Source organism: Phoxinus phoxinus (assembly GCF_949152265.1).
Source record: "Phoxinus phoxinus genome assembly, chromosome: 1".
NCBI classification, from domain to species: Eukaryota; Metazoa; Chordata; class Actinopteri; order Cypriniformes; family Leuciscidae; genus Phoxinus; species Phoxinus phoxinus.
This window is the reverse complement of record NC_136876.1, coordinates 45,515,023-45,528,441: the sequence shown is the minus strand read 5'-3', so window position 1 is coordinate 45,528,441 and position 13,419 is coordinate 45,515,023.

The following is a 13,419-nucleotide window of genomic DNA, read 5'->3' as shown; positions in this document are numbered from 1 at the left end:
TGACATTACTGCACATATAAGGGCGCCTCCATTTCCATATGTTGATTGAGTGATCTGAACCATTATTTTTACAATTTTCATACAATTTATAAAGTAGACATCCTATTCAGAAGTAGTACTGGACGTTTGGCAGATTTTGAAATGAATTCAACCTCTAAGAAACACAAGAAGGACACGTATCTGCATTATAGCTCGCTGCCACAACACAAATGCTGAAAATATTATTTTTTTCTTTATATTCAAAACATTTTCAGACCTTTTTTTCTAAAATAATTGAATGGATGCTATCTTTTGAACTCTTGGCATGAAAACAAACTGAGGTTTCCATTCTTTCATGATTTTTCATGTTCATCACTATTTCAAAATAAAGGTCTGAACACGCATTAGGAGTATGAACATATTCTTGCTCAATATAAAGGGTTAAATTACTTTTTTACTGAAAATGATATAATTCAATAAAAACTAAAAAACAATAAAAACAAAATGTAATGTATGTCATAGCTATATGAATACACTTTAGATGTGTATATAGTGAACATATCTACATTTTCATTCAAACAATTACAGTTTTTCTCAGTCGCTTTGGTGCATTTCTCACATCACTATTTACATTTGCACAACAGTTAATGCAGTTCTCAAAACAATTAGTACAAACTGCAAAACCTAGTTGATAACCTGCAAAAGCGTGTCACTTGCTCAAAATGGATCGCTCATTCCTCAAAAGCAAGTATTCATTTCAATGAAAGTGTCAGTGTCATCAAGATGAAAAGTCTTGACACCATTGCTTATGAACAAGATAGTCAAATGGCGTTGTCAAATTTTCATTATGACAGTTTACTCTGTAAATGTTTTCCAATGCAAAAAAGTCAGATATTGGTGACACTACCTGGAAATGCTCAAGACAGCACTATATACTATTTGCACAGCCATTTGAAAAATACAGTAAAGTTACACATTACTGTATTTAGTGAGGTAACTACAAGACACTGAATGTTTCACATTTTTACTGCATATGCTCTTTGCAATTCTAATTTGTTAACAGCATTGTGCAAAAGAAAAAATACACCCTTATTTACAACAAACATAAACTCCCTTTGGGTATAGCTGTGCACAACTGTAAACAATATTGCAGTACATATTGGAACTGAACATACAACATACATAGTACTGTAATCATTCATGCACATCTAGACGTTCCTCTCTGTCTGGCCACATAATTTCATCTGCATCACAGCGAATATCATCTCTTGCAATGCAATCCAAAACAACAACATGCTTGCTCAGATGGTCTCCAGTTAGACCCCTCTCATTCTCAGGGATTATGTCCCTGTAAAGAGTGTCTAACAAAGTCAGCAGATGTTGTGTGTTGTATGGATCAAGACTGGGGATATGACATTTATACACACCTGTTCTCCCGACGAAATGTTTGAATAATTGAATTTACAGTGGTTCTCACAACATTTGGCTGCACCCTTCGACCAGCCTCAGCCGTTGTGAGGCCGTAAACGACAACATGATCCACAATTGTAGCCCTGATTTCATCAGGGATCCGCCTATGTACTTGGCCTCTTCTTCCCCTTCCCCTTCCCCGTCCTGCACCCTCACCCTCACCCGCACGATCACCCTCACCCGCACCCTCACCCTTACCCGCACCCTTACCCGCACCCGCACCCCTCTTCCATTTTTGTGTCACAGTATTGTAGAAATGGTACTATGTCCTGCTTGGTTCATATATGCTTGTAAAGTGGGGGTTTATGGGATTCAGCTCTGACAGTGATTGTAGAGAAGTGGCTTATCATTGGTTGCAACTAGTAATGCTTCACACACACCTTCGCATCAGTGAAAGTTGAGATTCACCTAAGATAAATTGTTCAATTTAGGAGACATTTTCAGGGAAAAAAAAGATTAAATGTTTTTTGTAAAATTTGCTTGACAGATTTTGACAACTAGTTCAACTTTTTTGTATGTAATGACTCAAGCAATGAAAGGAGGACTATTAGTTTTATATGGAATGACTATTCAGCATTCACAAGTATAGTTAATTTTGAGTGACATGACATAAGCAAATGATAATGTTAGAAAACAGCAGAGAGTTTTTATGAAAGCAATTGATGAATGTCCAAAAGCATTTGCAATTTGTTGGAAGGAATGAGAAACTGCTACTATGATGTGCACAAATGACTAAATGTTGTGGAGGTTGAACTAACTGTTGTGAAAATATAAATAGTGATGTGAGAAATCTACCAAAGCGACTGAGAAAAACTGTAATTAAAGCTAGGGCTGTAACGATTAATCGCGATTAATCGAAATCCAAAATAAAAGTTTGTGTTTACATAATAAATGTGTGTGTTTTGTGTATAATTATTTTGTATATATAAACACACACACATGCATGTATATATTTGAGAAATATTTGCATTTATATACTGCATATATATTTTTATATGATTTATATTATATATAAATAGAACTATTTTATATATAAATAACATATTTTTATTAAATATATACATGCATGTGTGTGTATTTATATATACAAAATAATTATACACAATACACACACATTTATTATGTAAACACAAACTTTTATTTTGGATTTCGATTAATCGTGATTAATCGTTACAGCCCTAATTAAAGCATTAATTAATTAAAAAATGATTTTTTATTTACTGACTAGCAATGTGACTACAGTGCTTCACAATCTGAGGCAATAAGGGCCGGTGGAGTGATGGAGGGTCTCGTCCATGGCACCATCTCCAGGATTCAGCTCTGCGCTCCTCATCCTCAGTGCTCACACCAGTCTGCTGACATTTCACATCCTACAAAAATGCACAAACATAACACAAAAGCAGTCGTTTTAACAGCACAATGTCATTTGATTTCTGTATTATTTAGAAGACAAAAACGCTTTTTCCCCCACTAATCCCGCCATCATCTTTCCTTGCAGGTCATGCTCCACCACAACAGCTGTGCAGCAAATGCACAGAAATCAAGAACCAGAAAAGTGCTGTAATATCTCTGTTTGAAATTACAATAATTAAAATAAACGACAACTTAATATTTAAATAGTTGTTGTTATTCATTTCTGTATATACTCACTCAAAGCCTTTGATGACAGCTTCAGCTTCATGAGCCTCTCTCCACCGGATAAACACACATCTGTTCTTCTGTCCCTGTAACATCCAGACAAGATTCACATAACCTCTGTGATTTATGAGCTCAACACTACATTCACATGTTGAGGTTGTTTGAACTTTTTATCCAACATAAATGTTCCTCAATTTATCAACATTACTAATGGACAAATAAAATAGATAATGTAATAGATTTGTGTGATTGACAGTTTGAGGTTGCCACCTTGTGGGTCATTATTGCAAAGGCAGTTATTGTGTTAAGTTTTGTTTTGACCAACGATTATTGGTGTTTTACCCAGCCAAGCGGCACCTGTAGTTGGCAGTCGGTTCCCAGAAGTAAGACAGTAAAGACGTGTTTCAATAGTGATTCTCGGCCTGTTTATTGTCCCTGCACGATATACTGCTAATGGCGACGAGGATATTAAAGTAATACCACTGCGTAATTGGACTGTAAAAGTACACTGGTCGTATAAAAAAAATAAAAAAAATAAAAAAAACTTTTTTTTTGTGTGTGGGTGAACCAGGCACGTGGTTTTTTTAGCAGTTAGCCTCAGAAAAAATCTGCCATGGCTGTGCCAGTCGGTCGTGTGGATGAATACAATGGAGCGGAGGAGGATTTTGAGTCATATCTGGAACGTCTGGAACAGTGGATGTTGGCAAATGAAATCAAGGATGAAAAGAAAGTGTGTGTGTTTCTCTCGGTGATTGGGGCTGATGCTTATAAGCTGCTGAAGAATCTGGTGTCGCCGACAGTACCGAGTACTATGGAGTATTCTGATCTGGTGAGACCACTGAGCTTACGCATTACAAGCCGGCACCGATTGTAATCGCGGAACGGTTTCGGTTCCAGAAGCGTAACCAGAAAGAGAGTGAAACTGTCTCTGATTATGTGGTGGCTTTGAGGCAGCTACCTGTGTTTTTGGACAGTACCTGGATGATGCGCTAAGAGATAGTTTTGTGAGTGGACTACGCTCGGAGGCCGTGCAGCGCAGGTTGTTGTCTGAAAAGGATCTGACCTTCCTGAAAGCTTGTGAGATTGCAGTAGCAATGGAACTGGCGTCAAAGAAATCAACGGAGTTTTCTGGACACAGCGAGCCTCATCAGGTAAATGCCCTGTCAAGTACAAGCTTTTCTGAGAAAGGGAGGAAAGGACAGTTTAGACGACAACATGATAATAAAGCACAAAGCAAAGGCCAAAAAGGCGTAAAAAAATTACTTTGGGACACAACAGACATGTTATCGATGTGGGGGAAAGACACTCAGCACGTGACTGCAGATTCAAAAATGAAAAGTGTCATATCTGCTCCAAAATTGGACACATAGCCCGTGCATGTAGAAAAGGAAAAGCCACTTCTCAAACTCAGTATGTGGAAGCTGAGGGAAATACATCCAGAGGGGATGAAGAGACTGAACTTGTTGGAGTGTATGCAGTATACTCCACCTCAAGCTGTGAAAAGGGGTACACAGTGGATGTCGCACTGGGTGATAAGAGCACAACAATGCTACTGGATACAGGGTCTGCTGTGTCAGTGGTATCTGAGGATTACTACCAGACGAATTTGAATAATTTCCGTTTAAAACCAGCCCCCAAGTTAAAGCTGAAATCATATTCAGCCCAAAGTATCGCTGTTCGAGGATACATCATGTTACCAGTGCAGTATGAAACACAGCAAGTCACCCTACCTCTTGTCATTGTAAAGGGAAGTAGACCAGCTCTGATTGGTAGGAACTGGTTAAAGGAACTACACCTGAACTGGAAACAGATTTTCACAGTACACAGGGTGTTCACACAGGCAGAGAGTGGACCCCAGGAGTCAACGAGGTGTTACGGCGCCACCAGGCAGTGTTCTCTGAGAACCAAATCTGCATAGAGGGTTTTAAAGCCAAAATCCACATAAAACCAGGCACCACACCAATCCTCTGCAAAGCTCGCCCATTTCCTTACGCATTAAAGGAAGCAGTTGAAAAGGAGCTGGACAGGTTGGAGAAAATGAAGGTGATTTCAAAGACTCAAAAGAGTGAGTGGGCCTCTCCGATAGTCACCGTGCCAAAGGCAGATAAAACAATTTGTGGCGACTACAAGGTCAGTATTAATCGGTGTATAGAAGAGCAGACATACCCACTAACACCGTAGATCGGTTTGCTACCTTAGCAGGAGGAACATCATTCAGTAAGCTTGACCTTTCTCATGCCTACCAGCAGCTGATGTTAGATGAAGAGTCAGAGAAGTATTTGACGGTCAACACTCATAAGTACCTGTACAAATTTCATCACCTCAGCTATGGTGTTTCCAGCGCACCTGCCATTTTTCAGGCTGTTATGGACCAGATTTTACAAGGGCTGGACCATGTGACATGTTTTTTGGATGATATTCTCATCACTGCTTCATCTGAGGAGAAGCATTTAAAAAGACTGGATGAAGTGCTCACACATCTGCAAATATGGTGTCCGAGTGAAACTGTCTAAATGTCAGTTTTTTCAGAGCAGTGTGGAGTATCTGGGACATCGCATTGACCAGGATGGCCTGCACCCCACTGATGAAAAGGTTGCATCTATAAACAAAACGCTTGAGCCAACAAATGTCACAGAGCTGAAGTCCTTCTTAGGTCTTCTTAACCACTACAGCCGTTTCCTGCCAAACTCCTCCACCATCCTCCACCCTCTACACAACCTGCTGAGAAAAGAGGCTAAGTGGGTTTGGACTTCGGAGTGTGCAAAGGCATTTGAAGATGCAAAGCAGCTTTTACAGCAAAATAAGGTGTTGGTGCATTACAACACACGTTTGCCACTCCGGATTGCATGTGATGTGTCACCGTATGGAGTAGGGGCGGTATTTTCTCATGTCATGGAAAATGGAGAGGAACGGCCTGTGGCTTTTGCATCAATTAACTGAGGCTGAAAGAAAATATGCCCAAATCTATAAGGAGGCACTTGCCATCATCTTTGGAGTAAAGAAATTCCATAAATATCTATATGGGAGGAAATTCACACTGATCACAGATCACAAACCACTGTTAACTATCCTGGGACCAAAATCAGCGATTCCAACTTTATCAGCATTAAGGATGCAACGCTGGGCTCTCATCCTCATGGCATACAGCTATGATGTTGAGTACAGGAGATCAGCTGATCATGCAGACGCTGATGCTTTGTCTCGCCTACCCAGTGCCTCATTCGACAACACAGGAGAATAGGGAGGTATTTTTTACTTCTCACACGTGGAGGAACTACCAGTGGGTGCAAAAGACATTGAGAGAGCTACTTTAAAAGATCCTATACTGAACAAAGTGTGGAGCCACACAATGAATGGATGGCCCAGTCATGTTCAGGAGGAGTCACTGCAGCCTTATTTCATACGCAGGCAGGAGTTGTCAGCGGACCAAGGATGCGTTCTCTGGGGCCCTGTGATGGGGAAATTGAAGAGCTGGTGAAGGGTTGCTCTATCTGCCAAGCTGTTCAGAAAATGGCAGCAGTCGCACCGCTGCACCACTGGAGATGGCCGGAAAGAGTGTGGGAGAGAATTCACATTGATTTTGCTGAGAAGGATGAGCAGTATTTTCTGGTGGTCATTGATAGCCATTCAAAGTGGTTAGAAGTTTTTCCCAAGTCTTCCACCACCTCTCACAACACCATTGAAGTGCTGCGAAGCCTGGTCTCTGCGTATGGACTGCCAGAAGAGCTGGTATCAGATAATGGTCCACAGCTGGTGTCGAGGGAGTTTACACAGTTTCTGGAGAGAAACGGTATCAAACACACTGCTGTACCTGCATACCATCCTGCATCAAGTGGAGATGCAGAGAGGTCAGTGCAGATTTTGAAACGTGCGCTGACAAAGGATGTGTTGGAGGCGGAGGGAAAGGCTCCCTTGCCACTCAGTCATAGACTTGCAAATTTCCTGCTCATGTACCATCCCACACCGTGACTGGACAGACACCGGCTGAGTTATTTCTGAAACAGATTCTGTTTCTGATTCTGAATCTGGCGTTTATTTCTGAAACGCCAGATCCGAACCCGTTTCAGTTTGCTTAAGCCCAAGCTTGCCAGACGGATTGAAGAGAAACAAGCCACACGGAAACGTCATCATGACCGTGGTGGCTCATCTCTTTGTTTCTTTCAGGAAGGAGAAACTGTCCGGATCTGAAATTTCAGGGGAGGAGTGGAAAAGTGGATTCAGGCAAAAGTACTAAAAAGACTGGGAGCTGTCACATACCTGTTACAAGAGGGTCAGAGGCAGCGCACAGTGCATGTTGACCACATGTTGCCATGGCGAGGAAAGGTTGAGACAATTCCACCAAGCTTGCCCTCACCAGTGGTTGAAAATGAGCCACCAGTAACCATGGACTGTGCTTTTCCAGCTTTTTCCCAGTGCACCAGTGAAGCTAATACCACCTACTGTTCTCACTAAACAAACTGAACAGGTTGTCGAGGTGCCATCACACACAGCAAACAAAAACTCACCCAGAGAGGGTTCGTGTACCACCTCAAAAACTGAATCTATAACTGACACTATGTTGTATGTAAATGTAATTCTGCACAGTGAATGTAAGCTGCCAAGAGACATTTTTAGTTGATAATAGAAGGTTCATATTTTGCCAAGATTGAGAAAATTTTCAGGGGTAGTAGATTTATTTTGGTTGTGAGATTTAAATGCAAAGTTAGTTGTTGCTAATTATTGCTAAATTTAAAATGGTTATTGTTCAAAGAAAAGGAAGAAAAAAAGCTAAAAGGGAAGGAATGTAATAGATTTGTGTGATTGACAGTTTGAGGTTGCCACCTTGTGGGTCATTATTGCAAAGGCAGTTATTGTGTTAAGTTTTGTTTTGACCAACGATTATTGGTGTTTTACCCAGTCAAGCGGCACCTGTAGTTGGCAGTCTGTTCCCAGAAGACAGTAAAGACGGGTTTCAATAGTGATTCTCGGCCTGTTTATTGTCCCTGCACGATATACTGCAGATAATCTTTAGTTACTTTATAGATTTGTTCTACATAATAGCACACATACATCACTCAGATGTCTATTTCATGTTGTGATGTGCTCTTCTGCAATACTTATTGAAGATTTTCCTGTCAGATGTAAATAGACATTTAAAATAAGCGTATATGGTTTATGTAAATCCACTTTAGAGACGTAACTTACGTGTCCTTACTGGAGCTCCCCTGTTACATAATAAAATGTGTTTTTACAGCAAAATCACAACTACACTATACTGTCTAACTCCTTTACACCTTCAACAATTCAACAGTTTACTCTACAGTAGTTCAACACATGCAATTTTAAGGAACCGTGTTTACTCACATTTGAAAGCACCCGTGTCGCTGATCTCTGCGATGTTTAATAAAGACGTATCCTCTCGCGTGGCCTCCTGGGATAGAAAAGTATCCATCGGACTGCACTCGAGAACCTGGCCCTGAAGCAGAAGCCATCCGGGAACTCCTCGCCTACTCTTTTATTTTATTTATTTATTTAGAAAAGGGACAGTGTACATTAATTAACATTCATAAATGTAAATGTACCCAAATTAGCCCGAAGGCTAGTTTTCATTGGTAGTCCCTTTGCCAGGTGTTATTAGGCTCTAAGCTAGAAGAAAGGGTTAAACATTACAACAATATACTACAACAATCATAAAACTGGAACTTTTTAACACCTCTGTAAAATACAATTAAACGTATTATACAATAATAATAAAAAAACTATATATATACACACACAATAAAAAAATATTGTTATGAGTTAAATATGACTGATTAGGTCTATAATAAAATTAATAATAAGATTAATAATAATAATAGAGGAGCAACATTAATGTTCACATTGTTGGTTATGAAGAAGCCATTTCTTAAGATTAAGCTTAAAAGAGTTAAGTGATGAACACTCTCTAATTGAGTGAGGAACAATATTCCTCTGATGTGAAGCTCTATATGAGAAAACAGCTTGACCAAACGAGGTTTTCCTACGTGGAATAATACAATCCGCTCTAATTGCACCTCTTGTAATTCTGTTTTCAATAGATTTAAATTGAATAAAAACAGCCAGAGGAGTACACTGTAAAAAATAAAACATAAATTTCATTTAAATTTAATTAATTAAAATGAGGCAACAGATTACAAGCATTATTATTAATTAAATTTTACAAATTAGAATTGAGTAATAATTAATCAAATTAATTCCTTAAATGTTAACCATTTAAAATGAGTAAAATTTACAAAATATATGTTATTGCCAACATTGAAGACACCTGATGTTAACAAGCAGAATCACTAAAGGAGAAAACCATAATTAAAGTCACCATTATGGAGATGAGTGTGTGTTTTAGTTGGGCTCTTCACCCTTAAAATAATAACTTTAAGTTTTGTGTGGCTGCTGTACATGAGTTATAACAGCCAGATGAACAAAAAGAAATGTTGATCTGATGGTGTTGGTTGTGTTTCATAATTTCACAATCATTTGACTTGAATCTCATGTAGAGTCCAATTTATGAGTTAAATTTATTTTATTAATTCTAGCTGCATAATATTATTATCCTTTTCAATGGAATCCAAATGATCAAATTAATAATAATAAAAAATATATCTGTTTTTTTTAGGCGCACACAGACATCAAGATTTAGCGTATGAATCTCAGCAATGGTGACAACCTCTGAGCTCATTATTTATTCATGCAGCAATACATGATGGGAGCCATGAATGAGTTGTGATTGGTACAAACCAGAATGCACTGCAACATGCTTTATAAATGTCACCATTGTTGAGATGCACAGGCTGATTCATGATGTCTGTTTGTTTGTTTTTTGTACAAGAGAAACTTTTTAGAAATTATTTGAATTACATTGTAAAAGATAAAAATATTATGGTGTACAAGGCCAGTACTTCTATAGTTAATAAAGTTAACTTAAGTCACAAATTGTACTCCATTTGAGTTCAGTGATTCAGGTCAAATGATTGTGAAATAATGATTATGTTAAAACACAACCAACATCATCAGATCACCGTTTGTTCATCTGGCTGTTATAACTCACGTACAGCAGCCAAACAAAAACTTAAAGTTAATAATTTAAGGGTGAAGAGCCCAACTAAAACACACACTCATCTCCATAATGGTGACTTTAATTATGGTTTTCTCCTTCAGTGATTCTGCTTGTTAACATCAGGTGTCTTCAATGTTGGCAATAACATATATTTTGTAAAATTTACTCATTTTAAATGGTTAACATTTAAGGAATTAATTTGATTAATTATTACTCAATTCTAATTTGTAAAATTTAATTAATAATATTGCTTGAAATCTGTTGCCTCATTTTAATTAATTACATTTAAATTAAATCTATGTTTTATTTTTTACAGTGTAACATTTAAGGAATTAATTTGATTAATTATTACTCAATTCTAATTTGTTAAATTTAATTAATAATATTGCTTGTAATCTGTTGCCTCATTTTTATTAATTAAATATAAATAACATCTATGTTTTATTTTTTACAGTGTAACATTTAAGGAATTAATTTGATTAATTATTACTCAATTCTAATTTGTAAAATTTAATTAATAATATTGCTTGTAATCTGTTGCCTCATTTTAATTAATTAAATATAAATGAAATCTATGTTTTATTTTTTACAGGAGCCAAACCATGCATAATCTTATAAACTAAACAGACATTTTTAAAATTGATTAGATTTTCCCAGTTAAAGTTATACTTATTTAAAATGTGACAATGATGAAAACTGAATTGTTTTTTATCTAAAATTTTAAGGGCTTGTTTGTATAGTGATTCTAATGGTTTTAGGACTTTCAGATGAGTATTTGACCAGCTTGTCAAACAATATGTGACATGAGAAAGAATCATAGAATGGAAATATATCTTTGCTGCCTCATTTGATAAACAATTTCTAATGAACCTAAAATTAACCAAGTTAAATTTAATCTTTTTGCAAACTTTTTTTTATGTGGGTTTTAAAACCAAGACAGGAGTCTAGATGTACCCCTAGATATTTACATTCTGAAACAACCTGTATTCTTTCTCCTGAAATAAAAATGTCCTGCTTTGTATCGGGCCTATGTCCTTTAGAAAAGATCATACAAACTGTTTTTGACACATTTAACCTCAGAAAACTCTGATTGAGCCAGGATGTGGTAAATGGACTGCATTTATATAGCGCTTTCACAGACCCAATGGCCTCCAAAGCGCTTTACATGTTGCCTCACATTCACCCATTCATACACCGACGGCGGTGTCAGCCATACAAGGCGCCATCCAGCTCATCGGGAGCAGCTGGGGTTAGGTGTCTTGCTCATGGACACCTCGACACTTGGTCAGGTCACACGCCCCAGGATGTAACTTTTACCATGACGTCTGTCAAATTTTTTGCAACCTCTTCTGCATTTTTACCATGTGTAAAAATTACTGTATCGTCTGCGTACATTAAGATATTACATTGTTCACACTGCTTGGGCAAATCATTAATATATATGCTAAAACGAATTGGGCCCAGTATGGACCCTTGTGGAACACCAGTTGTTAGACCTAAAAAATGTGATTTAAAATTATAAATTTTTACTAATTGGGAACGGGAAGAAAGATAAGATCTGATTAAGTTTACAAAATATAGAAAAATTTAAATCATACAGTTCATGCAAAATGTTATTATGGTTTAGAGTATCAAATGCTTTCTGTAAATCAAGAAATACAGCCCCTACCACTCCACCTTTATCCATTAATGCTTTTACCTTTTCTGTAAAGTAACATATTGCAGTTTCTGTTGAGTGATTTGCCCTAAAACCAAATTGCATCGGATGTAGTTGGAATGAACTGTTATTAAGATGATCAATAATTTGTTTGGCCACTAGTTTTTCAAAAACCTTTGATATTGTAGGTAGGACACTGATTGACCTACTGTATAATTACAAGGTAAGCGAATGTCACCTCCCTTAAAAATGGGAGCCACAACCGCTGGTTTCCAAGAACTAGGGAATATCCCTTGATCTAATGAACTGTTAATGATATGTGTTAGAGGGTTGATTATTGAGGAACTAATTTGTTTCAGCAAGAGTGTGTCCATACCATAAATAGCCATAGCCCTTGAGGACCTCAGAGATATGACCACTCTCGGTCTTAATACCAAAGCTGTGTCACTAGCATTAATTGTTTGTAAATAAGGTTGTTGTACCGTAAAACTTTGGGCTATTTTATCCACTGACTCAACAAAATAGTGATTAAGGGCCTGTGCCACATCAATCGGGCTTTGTAGAAGTGTATTATTAATCTTTAATTCAATTGGACTTGTTTTAATATTATTTTGACCAGTCAATTTTTTTATCTGTCTCCATATTATATTATGAATACTGACGTTTCTAACATACTTCTTCTTTCACGTATGTTTTCACCTAACACAGTTAAAAAAATCAAAATTTTTCGATCATTTTCTTTCATTTTAAATTGTACTCAAAACACTGTCAAATTACAAATAATATCTGTAAAAAGAAATTCAGCTGGTATTTTATGTATTGTGACAATGACAAATTCCAGTAATTCACATTTTTTATACAGAAAATTGATTGTATTTTTCATACAGTATTTTTTCTGTTTTCTTAAATTAAGATGATCACATTTGTAGATCCAGCATCACTGGCTCCTCTGCAGGAAACCGTATGCTCCGCAGCCTTACCTCAAGCCTTAATATCGGTGCTTTTTATAGTGAGTATATGGCTTAACCCTTTCCCCTCTGTTAGATCTTCATCCACTGTAGTACAGCGGTGTGCCATCCCTCTTCTGGCTCCTGTGAGCAAAGCTGCACTAGGAAAAGTGCCCTGCCACAGACAACCTCCACTGCTCTGACATGTCTGTCAGGCCTCATAGCTTTGAACTGCCACGGTAAACTTCGGCTGCCATTTGCAATAAAAAGGGTCTGTAGTCTGACACTGATTTCAGGCCCTATCAAAACCCTGCTGATAAGAGCCATTTTCTCCATTTCAATCCCCTTGCCCCCCTTTTGTAGCTCTGATAAAAACCATGTGATTAAGCTTGTTGCTTCTTTGATTGAACAAATAGATCAGAATTCGGATAGATCGGCTCAAAGGCCACACAAACAGATGTTCAGATGATCGGCCTCTGATGATTAGGTTGAAACTTGAAGATTTGTTTTGATGAGCCATACACATGATGCAGAATGACAAAAAAACAGCAGATGTTTTTTAATGAGTTTCAAAACAGTTGCACTCATGGTGGTGACAACATAAGATGTAACATAAAACCCTAAAAACTAAGAAGAAATATAATTATTTGAAGCGA